Here is an 11,198-nt window from a genome sequence, read left to right as displayed (position 1 = left end):
GTGGTAGAAAGGATTACCTGCTGAAGGAGCTGCAGAACTGGGTAACACCAACTGACTTGACCAAGCAGGAGAGCATACATGGTACTGCGCTGGACGGAAAAGGGAGAAAACCCTGTGATGTGGGATTTAATATCCTAGCAAAGAGTCCAGGTGATAGTATTTGGTTGTCCCTTGGAAACTTGGAGAAAGCAATGATCCACACTAAGTAGAAATGCCCTGCAGGGGCAAGCACTGGGGGAAGAAATCAGACACTTGATTGGGATATACCACGTAAGGCCAAAAAGCTACTAGCCTCCTCTGTTCTTAGGATACAGTGTTCTTGTCCAAAGTGACAAGGGATGTGCTGATGATGGGGGCTCCAGTATTGTTAAGCTCGGTGGTGGGCTGTCCTAAATAGGCTAAGGCCACTGGTAGGAGATGTCAGGATGGGGCAGGGTTTTTTGATAGCAATGGGGACAAGAGAATTCCAAAACATAAGCCAGATGGCAATACTTAACTCCCAAAGTAAACCAGGTGTGATTGTTATGAGTGGCAATGTCAGAGGCAGTCAGAGAGATCTGACTCACAGAGAGTAGGCGGGTGGTTAATCCAGCATAGCATCCTGAGAGACATAATAGATGAACAGCAAATGAGAGTATTGCTCAATCTATAGAACCAAAATAAATCCAAGATGGATGATCAGGAGGCTTACCACAGTCATACAATAAAAAGTCTTGGTCACTTCCTCAGTTTCCAGACCTGAGCTGGTTTTCCAATCCAAATCCCATTGACTGACAGAGTATCTCATGAGAAAGAACCCTGCAAACACCATGGCAAAAAAAAAAAAAAAAAAATGAGGTATTGATTTCCTTAGTCCTTCTCCAAAGTCTTTTTACTTATATAACTGTACACTGAAGGAAAGAGGAATACAAAACCTTTCAAGGACTGTTGGATACATGGTCTGAGTTGAGATATCCAGGGACCCAAAGCATCCTCGTAACTCCCCTCTTGGGAGTGGAGTGGATAAAGGATAGGGTAATAAATGGAGTTCTCACTTAGATCTGGTTCATGGTGGGTCCACCTGCTCCACACACTCATGTGTTGGTAATTCCCCTGGTTCCCAAAGGAATAATGGAATGGCCATGCTTAGGTATTGGCAGAACCCACATTGGTTCCTTGGCCTATGGGGTAAGGGCTATCATAGTGGAGAATGCCAAGTAGAATCCTGTGAAACTATTCTACCCTTCCCAGCCAAGATAGTAAATCAAAAACAATACCATATGAAGGGATATGGCAGAAATTAGTGCTACCCTGAAATACCTGAAGTAGGCGGGAATGGTGGTCCTCATCACAGGCCCATCCCATTAACCAGTATGTCCCCTACAGACACTAAATGTATCCTGGAGGATAACAGTGGGTTACCATAAACTCAACCAAGTAGTAGCCTCCCAACTGCAGCTCTGAGCCAGGTATGGTATCTGTGCTAGATCACATCAAAATGGCCTTGGATACAAAGTATATGGCTATCAATCCCATAAATGTATTCTCTTCAGTCCTCATTAGGAAGGATGACCAGAGTAGTTCACATTCACGTGGGACAAGACAAGTACACATTCAGTGTTGCCTTTGAGCTATGTTAAATCTGCCCTTTCCTAGAATATAGTCTTTTTTAAAAAGATTTTATTTATTTGTCAGAGAGAGAGAGAGTGAGTGAGAGAAAGAGCGAGTGGCAGGCAGAGGAAGAAGCAGACTCCCTGCTTGGTAGGGAGCCCAATGCAGGACTCAAACCCAGGACCCCAGGAACATGACCAGAGCCAAAGGCAGATGCTTAACCAATTGAGCCACCCAAGGCATCCTCCTAGAATATGGTCTTAAGGACCTGGACCATCTGGACATTCTGCAAAGAACCACATTCATGTATTATATTAATGATCAGGTGAGCAAGAAGTGGAAATATACTGGAGGACTGGGTAGGACATGCAAGCCAAAGGACAGAAAAAAGGCTAAATGATGATTCAGGGGATCACCACATCAGGGAAATTCTTAGGGATCCAGTGGTTTAGTGTAAGCTGGGACATATTCTCCCAGTCCCACCAAATTAGGACAAATTATTCTCTCACACAACTAAGAAAAAAGCACAATGCCTGGCAGTCCTTTTGGTTTCTGGAGGCAGCATATTCCATATTTAGAAGTACTGCTCTCACTTATTTACTTAGTGACAAGGAAAATTGCCAGCAGATCCAGGCTGACGAGCAAACATCACTGCTGCTTGGGCAGTACGATCCAGTGAGCTGTACAACCAGGTAGACTCTCCGGTATTCAGTTATCTGTGGTGGGAACAAATGTAATGTGGAGAAGAGTAGAAGAACAACATAAAGCCCTGGGGTCTTGATGCAGATCTCATGCCATCTGCAGCAGAGAATCATTTGGAAAAGAGATCCCCATGTGCTACTGAGCCCTGGTATAGATTAAGCACCTAACTAGGGGACATTAAGTGACCAGATGTCCAGATTTACCCACTGGGACCTGGGTTCTGTCAATTCACCAAGGTTGGGAGGAACTAGCAGCATTCCATCACAAAACGAAGTGGTAACCCTGGGAACAGCAATACACAGGGACTTGCATGAGCAAGTGGCCCAGGCTCCCATGTCGCCTACCATTCTGTACTCTCAGCTCACATTTCAGGCTGTGTATTGGTTTTCTACTGCTGCATAACAGTATTACTACAAATCTGGCAGCTTAAAACAACACATATTATTTCACAGTTTTTGTGGGTCAGCACTTGGGGCACAAATTAGCTGGGTCCTTTTCTTTGGGTTTTCACAAAGCTGTAATCAAGGCATTGACAGGGGTGTGATATTATCTGAGCATCAGCTGGGGAGAGATTCACTTGCAGCCCCATGTGGTTATTGTCAGATCCACTTCCTTGCAGACTGCCACACTGAGGGGCTTATCTTCTTGTTGGCTCTTAGCCAGAGGCCCCCTTCAGCTCCTTGTCACGTGTCCCTTTCCATGTGGTAGGTCGTAACATGGCCACTTGCTTCTTCACAGCAAAGAGGCACAGGGAGTGCCCTTGCAAGGTGGGTGTTACAATCTTATATAGAGTGTCAAATACACATACTCATGTACATCCCACCATCTTTGCCATATTCCATTGAGAGAAGCAAGTCACAGGACTTGCCTACACTGAAGGGAAGGGGATTACCCATGATAGTGAACACCTGGAGGTAGGATCACGGGGCCATCCTCAAGTCAGCCCTCCCCAAGTCAGACCACACGGAGGGCTCCTATGACTAGCTGACAGAGGAGGAAAAAAGCTGTTTGGTTCACGGACAGGCCAGTTGGCATGTAGGTGCGAGACAAAAATGGACAGCTACTGTAGTGCAGCCTTTTAGGGGACCCTCGGGGATGGCAATGAAAAGTATCCTCCTAAGGATGGTATCAGGCAGTACATCAAGTCATCTACTTTGTGAAGAAAGAGAAATGGCCCAAGGCAAGGATGCACAGAGGCTTGTGGGCAATGGTGAATAGCTTGGCCAGTTGGTCAGGGACTTGAAAACACTGGAAGATAGGAGATGAAGGTATGTGGGAAAGAGGCATGTGACTACTGCACTGAGATAGCGGGCATGGAGTATGAACATCTTTGTAATCTACATTAATGCCCAGCAGAAAGCTTCTCCCATAGGGCAGACATTAATCAACCAATCAAACAGAATGACTCTTCCAGTTATCCTCAGCCGGTCTCTGCCCTTGGCCACCCTAGTGTTGGCACAACAAGGTCATGAATGGAGTAGCTGTGGAGGCTATGTGAGTCCAACAGCGTGGGCTGTTCTAGCTCCTGTGCTGCTGAAGGTTCAACCTGCCACAGACAGAAACCAGTGGTGGGCACTCCTCTGCCTTCAAGGCTCCATCTCTCAAGAAGACCTCCCAACCTTTCCCCACTAAGAAAGAAAACACTGGCTGCCACCAGAAACAAATTTCTATTCTCTGCATTGTCCTAAAAATCCTTACTTCTTAATGTTTCTCAAAGGGTGACTCAGGGCTATGGCTTCAGAATCACTTGAGGGGCTTGTCACAGCACAGATTTCCACCCAACCTACTGAGTCAGAATCTCTAGGTTTGGTGCCTGGGAATCTGCATTTGTAGAATATGGAGGTTTCAGTCACTGGCCTTTGGCTACACTTTAATATTGTAACTAAATTTCTTCCAGAAAAAAATCCAGTTGTTATGAGATGGGGAAAGAAAACATAAACTTAGTAGTGTCCAAAGTGAAATATATAAAGAACTGATAAAACTCAACACCCCAAAAACAAATAATCCAATAAAAAATTGGGCAAAAGACATGAACAGGCATTTCTCCAAAGAAGATATACAGATGGCCAAAAGACACATGAAAAAGATGCTTAACATCACTTATCATTAGGGAAATGCAAATCAAAACTACAAAATATCACCTCACACCTGTCAAAACAATTAAAATCAAAAACACAAGAAACAACAAGTGTTGGCAAGGATGTGGAGAGAAAGGAACCCTCGTGCATTGTTGGTAGGAATGCAAACTGGTACGGCCAATGTGGAAAATGGGATGGAGGCACCTCCAAAAATTAAACATAGAACTACCCCATAATCCAGTAATCATACTACTGGCTATTTATAAGAAACGCAAAACATTAATTCAAAGGGATACATGCATCCCTATGTTTATTGTAACATTATTTACAATAGCCAAACTTGGAAGCAGCCCAAATATCCATTGATAGGTGAATGGATAAAGAAGACGTGGTATATGTTTATATAATGGAATACTGTTCAGCTGTAAAAAAGAATGCAATCTTGCCATTTGCAACAACATGGATAGAGCTAGAGTGTATAATGCTAAGGGAAGTAAGTCAGAAGAAGACAAATACCATATGATTTCACTCTTATGTAGAATTTAAGAAACAAAACAAGCAAAGAAAAAAGAGACAAACCAAGAAACAAGACTCTTAACTATAGAGTGCGAACCTATGGTTACCAGAGGGAAGGTGGGTGGGGGGATAGGTGAAATAGGTGATGGGATTAAAGACTACACTTATGATGAAAACAATAAAATAAAATAAAATAAATGAAAAAAATAAATTAAAAAAAAAAACCAAAGTGAAAAACCACTTTACCATATCAGTAGGACAAACCTGTTATTCAGTTACCAATCCAGAAATACATTTATAGGGTCTCTGTGAGCCTGGCACTATGCTCTAAGTTGTGATGGGAATTAAAAGCATTAAGTTTAGGGGCATCTGGGTCAGTCAGTTAAGCATCTGACTCTTGATTTTGGCTCAGGTCATGATCTCAGGGTTGTGAGACTGAGCCTCGTATTGGGCCCTCCTGCACTGGGTATGGAGCCTGCTTAAGATTCTCTCTTTCCTTCTCCCTCTGCCCCTCCCCCTCCTTCTCTCTCCCTCCCTCTCTTAAAAACAAAACAAAACAAAACATAAAGTTTAGATAAGAAGGAAAAAGTCTACACACATAAAACCTCAGAACTGAAAGGCCCAGAGGCGTTGTCTAGCCCCTTCCTTTTAGAGACTGGCAGAGGGTCAATTTCACACAGCTTTTCGGCAGCAGAATCAGTTCTCATGAGTCTGGCTCACCAAAGAGGGTCTGATGAGATGTCACGGAGAGCAATGCCAACAGCAAGGGCTCTAAGAATTCACAGGGGCCTCGGCGCACTGTGTAAGTAGTAGGAGGGCCTTGGGCTGGTCCCTGAGAGGAGATGAGACTTCCAGGTCAGAATGTAGACTCAGAAACCAGGCAATGGGGCAGGGAGGTTTCAGGATCAGGAATATCAGGACCTTATGTCTGTCTAGCATTTTTAAAAGCTCTGACACATACCAGATTATCATCCCAGTTCATTCCTATACCACTTTTAACCCTTGGGATTGCTAAGCATAATAACTCTGTACACTCTGGACAAGGCATACAGGGACCCGATGACAACAAGGACACTGGTAGCCACTGAGGGATATGGAGACAGTGCCTCTGGAGACAGCCAGGTGGAATGGATCTTGTGCCAGAGGGAGTTACAGATGTAGACTGGGTTTGGGCAGGGAAGAGTAGAGTGTAGCCTGACGGGAGGAACACAGCAGCATGATAAGTTAAGGAGGGAGGCAGGCACTGTGGTTTGAGAAAACTTGTTTGCAGCTTGACCACCGATGACTTGGGAAGCTTCAGGAGACTGGGGGAAGATCAGGCCCACTGAGGAAGGGCTCTGGTGGCAGGCAGCTTTGTAGGGGCTGCACAGTGTGCAGGATACAAGGCAAAGACCCAGTTTTAGCAAACATCAGAGCATGAGGCCAGGAAGTGAAGGCTGCAGGCCCCTTGTAGCAGCTGGACAACTCATGCCAGTTGCATGGATAATTAAGAGTAGACCCAGGAACCTTTGAAAATCACTGAACTGCCTCTAAATGAGCATTTTCAGTGGTGATTTGGAGCCTTGCTTGAGAGGTTCATGGATAGAGTGGAAGGAAATGAGAATGAGAAGGAGGAAAGTAGCCTCAAATGTCAGGCTGAGGAGTTTGGCTTTTATGCTGGTTGTAGGCAGTGGGGAGCCACTGGAGGTTGCGACCTGGTGTTATTCTCAAAGCTGAACAGACAATGTTCTGGAGATGTGTATTTCCCCACCCACTTACACAGCTTGGGCTCACTTCTATTCTCTTGGTACACCTGTGGGAGAATGCGGAATGATGGGCTCACTGATATTGCTTACGTCCGTATTAATGGAGCTAGCTGTCTCAACTGGGATGGACCCAGAATCAAGGCACACAGGGAACATAGCATGGTATGTAAGTGGGAGAGGACACCAGGGCTAAATAAGCCAGGACTACAGAAACATTTCCTGAATATATGAGAGAAAAAAAAAAATCAAAACATACATTTATACACACCTAAGTAGATATAGCGTTTTATGTGTGTGGTGGCCTTACTCCTTTAATACTTGCTTACTTAAATGTGTGTGTGTGTGTGTGTGTGTGTGTGTGTGTGTTAAAGTAAATTAAAATTGGCTTCATTTTGAGTGATTTTTTTCTTTCAGCCCTAAATAAGCTTTTTCATAAAGCATGCAAAAATTGCACGCACAGGTAAATATTATTTTTTCTTTTTTTTTTTTTAAAGATTTTATTTATTTATTCGACAGAGATACAGACAGCCAGCGAGAGAGGGAACACAAGCAGGGGGAGTGGGAGAGAAAGAAGCAGGCTCACAGTGGAGGAGCCTGATGTGGGGCTCGATCCCATAACGCTGGGATCACGCCCTGAGCCGAAGGCAGAGGCTTAACCGCTGTGCCACGCAGGTGCCCCAATATTATTTTTTCTTTAAAAGAAATATCAAATATTTTGAGACTTCATGTTGTTTATTGATTTTCTTACTTTTTGTATTTTTATAAAAAAGACATCAATTCTCTCTTGATGTTTATTAGTAACTCTGATTCCTTTGTCTTAGATTGGTTCGAGAAGGAAAAACACACTTCAGAGCTATACTCATCTGAGTGTACAAATTTAAACTCTAGTTCACAGAGGAAAACTTTGCAAAAGGGCCTCAGTCAGCCTAACAACCTAGACTAATTCTGAGACTCCTCCTTTTTTGACATCTAGGCTGCTAGTGGGGCAGATGAGGCAAAAATTAGCCCTGTGGGTTAACACCCACCAGGTAACAGCCTCACGTAGGTGGCCACAGCATCATGGTTAAACACAGACACTTGAGGTTCTAGAGTTCCAGGCTCAAACTCAGCTCTGTCCCTGTAGACAAAGTTGCCTACCCTCAATGTGACTTAAGTTCCTAACCTTGTATTTTACAAAATGGAGGTGACACCTCACAGTCTCTCTGTGAAGACTGAATGAGAGGGAGCTCGGGTACTTTCATTTCATGTTAGCACAATGGTACTGTCCAATGTTCCTCCAAAGGGACAGGAGAAAGCTCCTGGCTCAGGCCCTTAGGCAAGGAACAAGTAACTTCTTTTAGGCAGCTCCAGCTCCTCAGTCAAAATAACTCTGTTTATATGCTAGGATTGTCCTAAAGTTTTCACAAAGTTTACCTTTCTTTGGCTTGAGATGAGGATGAAATCTGGAAGAAACCAAAACAAAAACAGAGTTTGACCATTTAAAATCTGTGCAGGAAGAGATGCTGAGGAATTAGCAGGATCCAGACTGGTTCCAATCCGCCATCTAGTGGACAAAAAGGGAAAGAAGAAATTTAAAGCAAAATAATTGATCTTAAGATTTTGTCAATGTCTGTAGTTTACCAAAAAAGTATTTTCTGATTAGTATAATTTAAACTCTCTACTGAATTTGCTTATTAATAGATTCATTTAGCTTTTGTAAAGTAAAACAACCCAGTCTTCTTTTTTTTTTTTTTTAAAGATTTTATTTATTTATTTGACAGAGAGAGAGACAGCCAGCGAGAGAGGGAACACAAGCAGGGGGAGTGGGAGAGGAAGAAGCAGGCTCACAGCAGAGGAGCCTGATGTGGGGCTTGATCCCGTAACGCCAGGATCACGCCCTGAGCCGAAGGCAGACGCTTAACCGCTGTGCCACCCAGGCGCCCCAACAACCCAGTCTTCTAAACATTAAGCACTAAAACTAAATTCCCTTAAACATTTATCTTTACAAAGTGTGAGTTTTGAAGTTGTAGGAAGAGAGAACGCTCTTGAGTTCATATCATCATGATTTTTGATGGTCCGCCTTCCCATTTATATTATCCATTTCTATACAGTACTCTTTGCATTTATTTTGGCACATAGACTAGAAGTAGCTAGAGCCTGTTAGTGTTATGTCTTCCCCAAAACACTGACTGCAATCATTGGGGAGATAAAATGACTCCATTAATTTTTCAAAAATGTACACCAACTTAAAGTGCTGCTATAGTGAAGATGAACATTTGTTAAAAGTCTACGTGCTTGCATTAGTCTTTTTGCTGATTTATGTATGCACATATTTCCTCTTTATTTCTAAGGTCATTTCCTTATGTGTTTATGAGGATTTCCATTTTGTCTAAGATGAAGACACTGGCAACCAAATTTCCCCAAAAAGTTCGTGACAGAAGCATACCTGAAGTGGCCAGTGCTGTTCGGAGACTTTTTTTTTTTTTTTTAACTCTTATTACTACTAACAATAATATTAGCAGGTGCTACTTACTGAGCTTCTGTGATGTGCTAGGCACGTATATGTTCTGATGTACATACTACCAAGCCTCTCACTAACTCTCTAAAATAAATATTGTTATCCTCACTCCAGAAGAAAAACTGATGCTTGTGACCCACTGGGCAAATCCTGACTGTGCCAAATAATCACTGACTGGTTGACCCCTTTGAGGACTAAGGCCTGTTCTTTAAGGATGTGCCTGACTTCAGCACTCCTCTGCTGGGAGCTGTGGGGCTTCCCGGGTGAAAAAGATTTCGTCCTTGCACCACGTAGCCCAGGGACTTGTGGAGAAGATAGCCCTAAGGGCACAGAGTGGGATGGTAGTGTGTGTTGGAGCGGATGCCCTGGAAGGGACATCATGGCAGGCACCTGTGTGACCTCCCACAAAACACCTTTCTGCACTCTGTCCTTGTCTTCTTTCTCTGTTCTACCTTTCCTGTATCCCTACCTTTTTCCTTCTGCTTCTCTCTCTTTTCTTTCTCCCTCTGCCCTGCCTAGAACAGTGCTTTTTAAACTGTGGATGTTAATCCATTAGTACGTCAAAAAGTCAATTCAGTGGGTGTAGACCAGCATTAAAAAAAATGAAATCACACAATTCAAACTACACTGCAAGTGATGAAGGGCATCACTCACACTAAGGGCAATGTATTTTTTTGTTTATTTAGTTTAATTTTTAATTTTTAAAATTTTAATTCCAGTGTAGTTAACATGTGGTGCTTTATTAGTCTCAGGTGTACAATGTACTGATCCAACAGTTCCATACATCATTCAATGCTCATCAAGACAAGCTCATTCCTATCTCTGAAGGTAATGTTTTGTGTAAAACTTGCTTTAATATGTGTACCTGTGTTTGCATATACACTGGGTCAAGATGTAAACTTCATATCTTTTTTTTTTAAAGATTTTATTTATTTATTTGACAGAGATAGAGACAGCCAGCGAGAGAGGGAACACAAGCAGTGGGAGAGGAAGAAGCAGGCTCCCAGGGGAGGAGCCCGATGTGGGACTCGATCCTGGCACGTCGGGATCACGCCCTGAGCCAAAGGCAGACGCCCAACGACTGTGCCACCCAGGCGCCCCCATAAACTTTATACCTTATTTTAAGACATTAGGAAAACACTGCCCTCAAGTGGGGGCCCCTCCCTTACCTGTGGAGTTGCCAGCAAGAAGGCCCCAGGCACTGACAGCGCCCAGCAGGGAGGTGGCATCCGGGTCCTGAAGCGCTGGGAAGATCGTTTCTTTCCAGGCTCAGGCAGATCCTTCCTGAAGGCAGGGAATGGCCCAGGTGACCCTGAAATAATGCAGTGGACCTGTGGCCAGATGTGTCAGAGGACCTCTGTGGCAGCCCTGAGCCTGGCTGAGGGTCCCCTTCCCCTCCGGCTGGGCCCACAGGAGAGGGGAAAGCCGCCACCAGTGCCTGGCCATTATTTTACCTCAGGTGCCAGTTACCTGCCGGGTGGCCGGAACTGGCTGTCAGGTCTCTCAGTTGCAGCTTTGCCCCCCCCTCCCCCCCAGCCCTGCGGGCCCCAGGCCCTGAGTGCTCCTTGACTGCCGGAGGTCTCAGAGCCGGACCCACCCCTGGCCTCCCAGCAGGTGGCTCTGAGGCCCCTGCCCCCCACGCTTTGTCTGCGGCACTGAGGCCATGGCCCCTGGACACGAAGCCCTTCCGTTCACGGGTGGCGATGAGGACATGTGAGTGTGAGAGAGGAAAGAACGGGAAGCGGATCTGTCAGCCATCGCTCCTCTGACTCTTCTTGGAATTTCAGGACAACAAACAAAACTAAGCCAGTGTCCACTGGCTTGCTCGCCCCTGCGGAGGAGACGACTAGTTTGCGGGCAAAAAGGGAAGGATGCCTGGGGACCCTCTCCCCAGAGAACAAACACCGGTTCCAGACCACCGCGGCTCCCAACTCGGCCGAGCGACCCCAGGCGGCCTTCGTTCTGGGCACAGGCTGCGGCGGGCGCCGGGGGACGGGCTCACCCTTAAATAGGGAGCAGCCAAGGAGCCTTGGACCCTCCGAATCTGCCACCCTGGCGGGGGGGGGGGGG

Source organism: Ursus maritimus, unplaced genomic scaffold, assembly GCF_017311325.1.
Source record: "Ursus maritimus isolate PB19 unplaced genomic scaffold, ASM1731132v1 scaffold_4, whole genome shotgun sequence".
Taxonomy (NCBI): domain Eukaryota; kingdom Metazoa; phylum Chordata; class Mammalia; order Carnivora; family Ursidae; genus Ursus; species Ursus maritimus.
The sequence above is the reverse complement of the archived record's forward strand: the minus strand, read 5'-3'. Positions refer to the sequence as shown.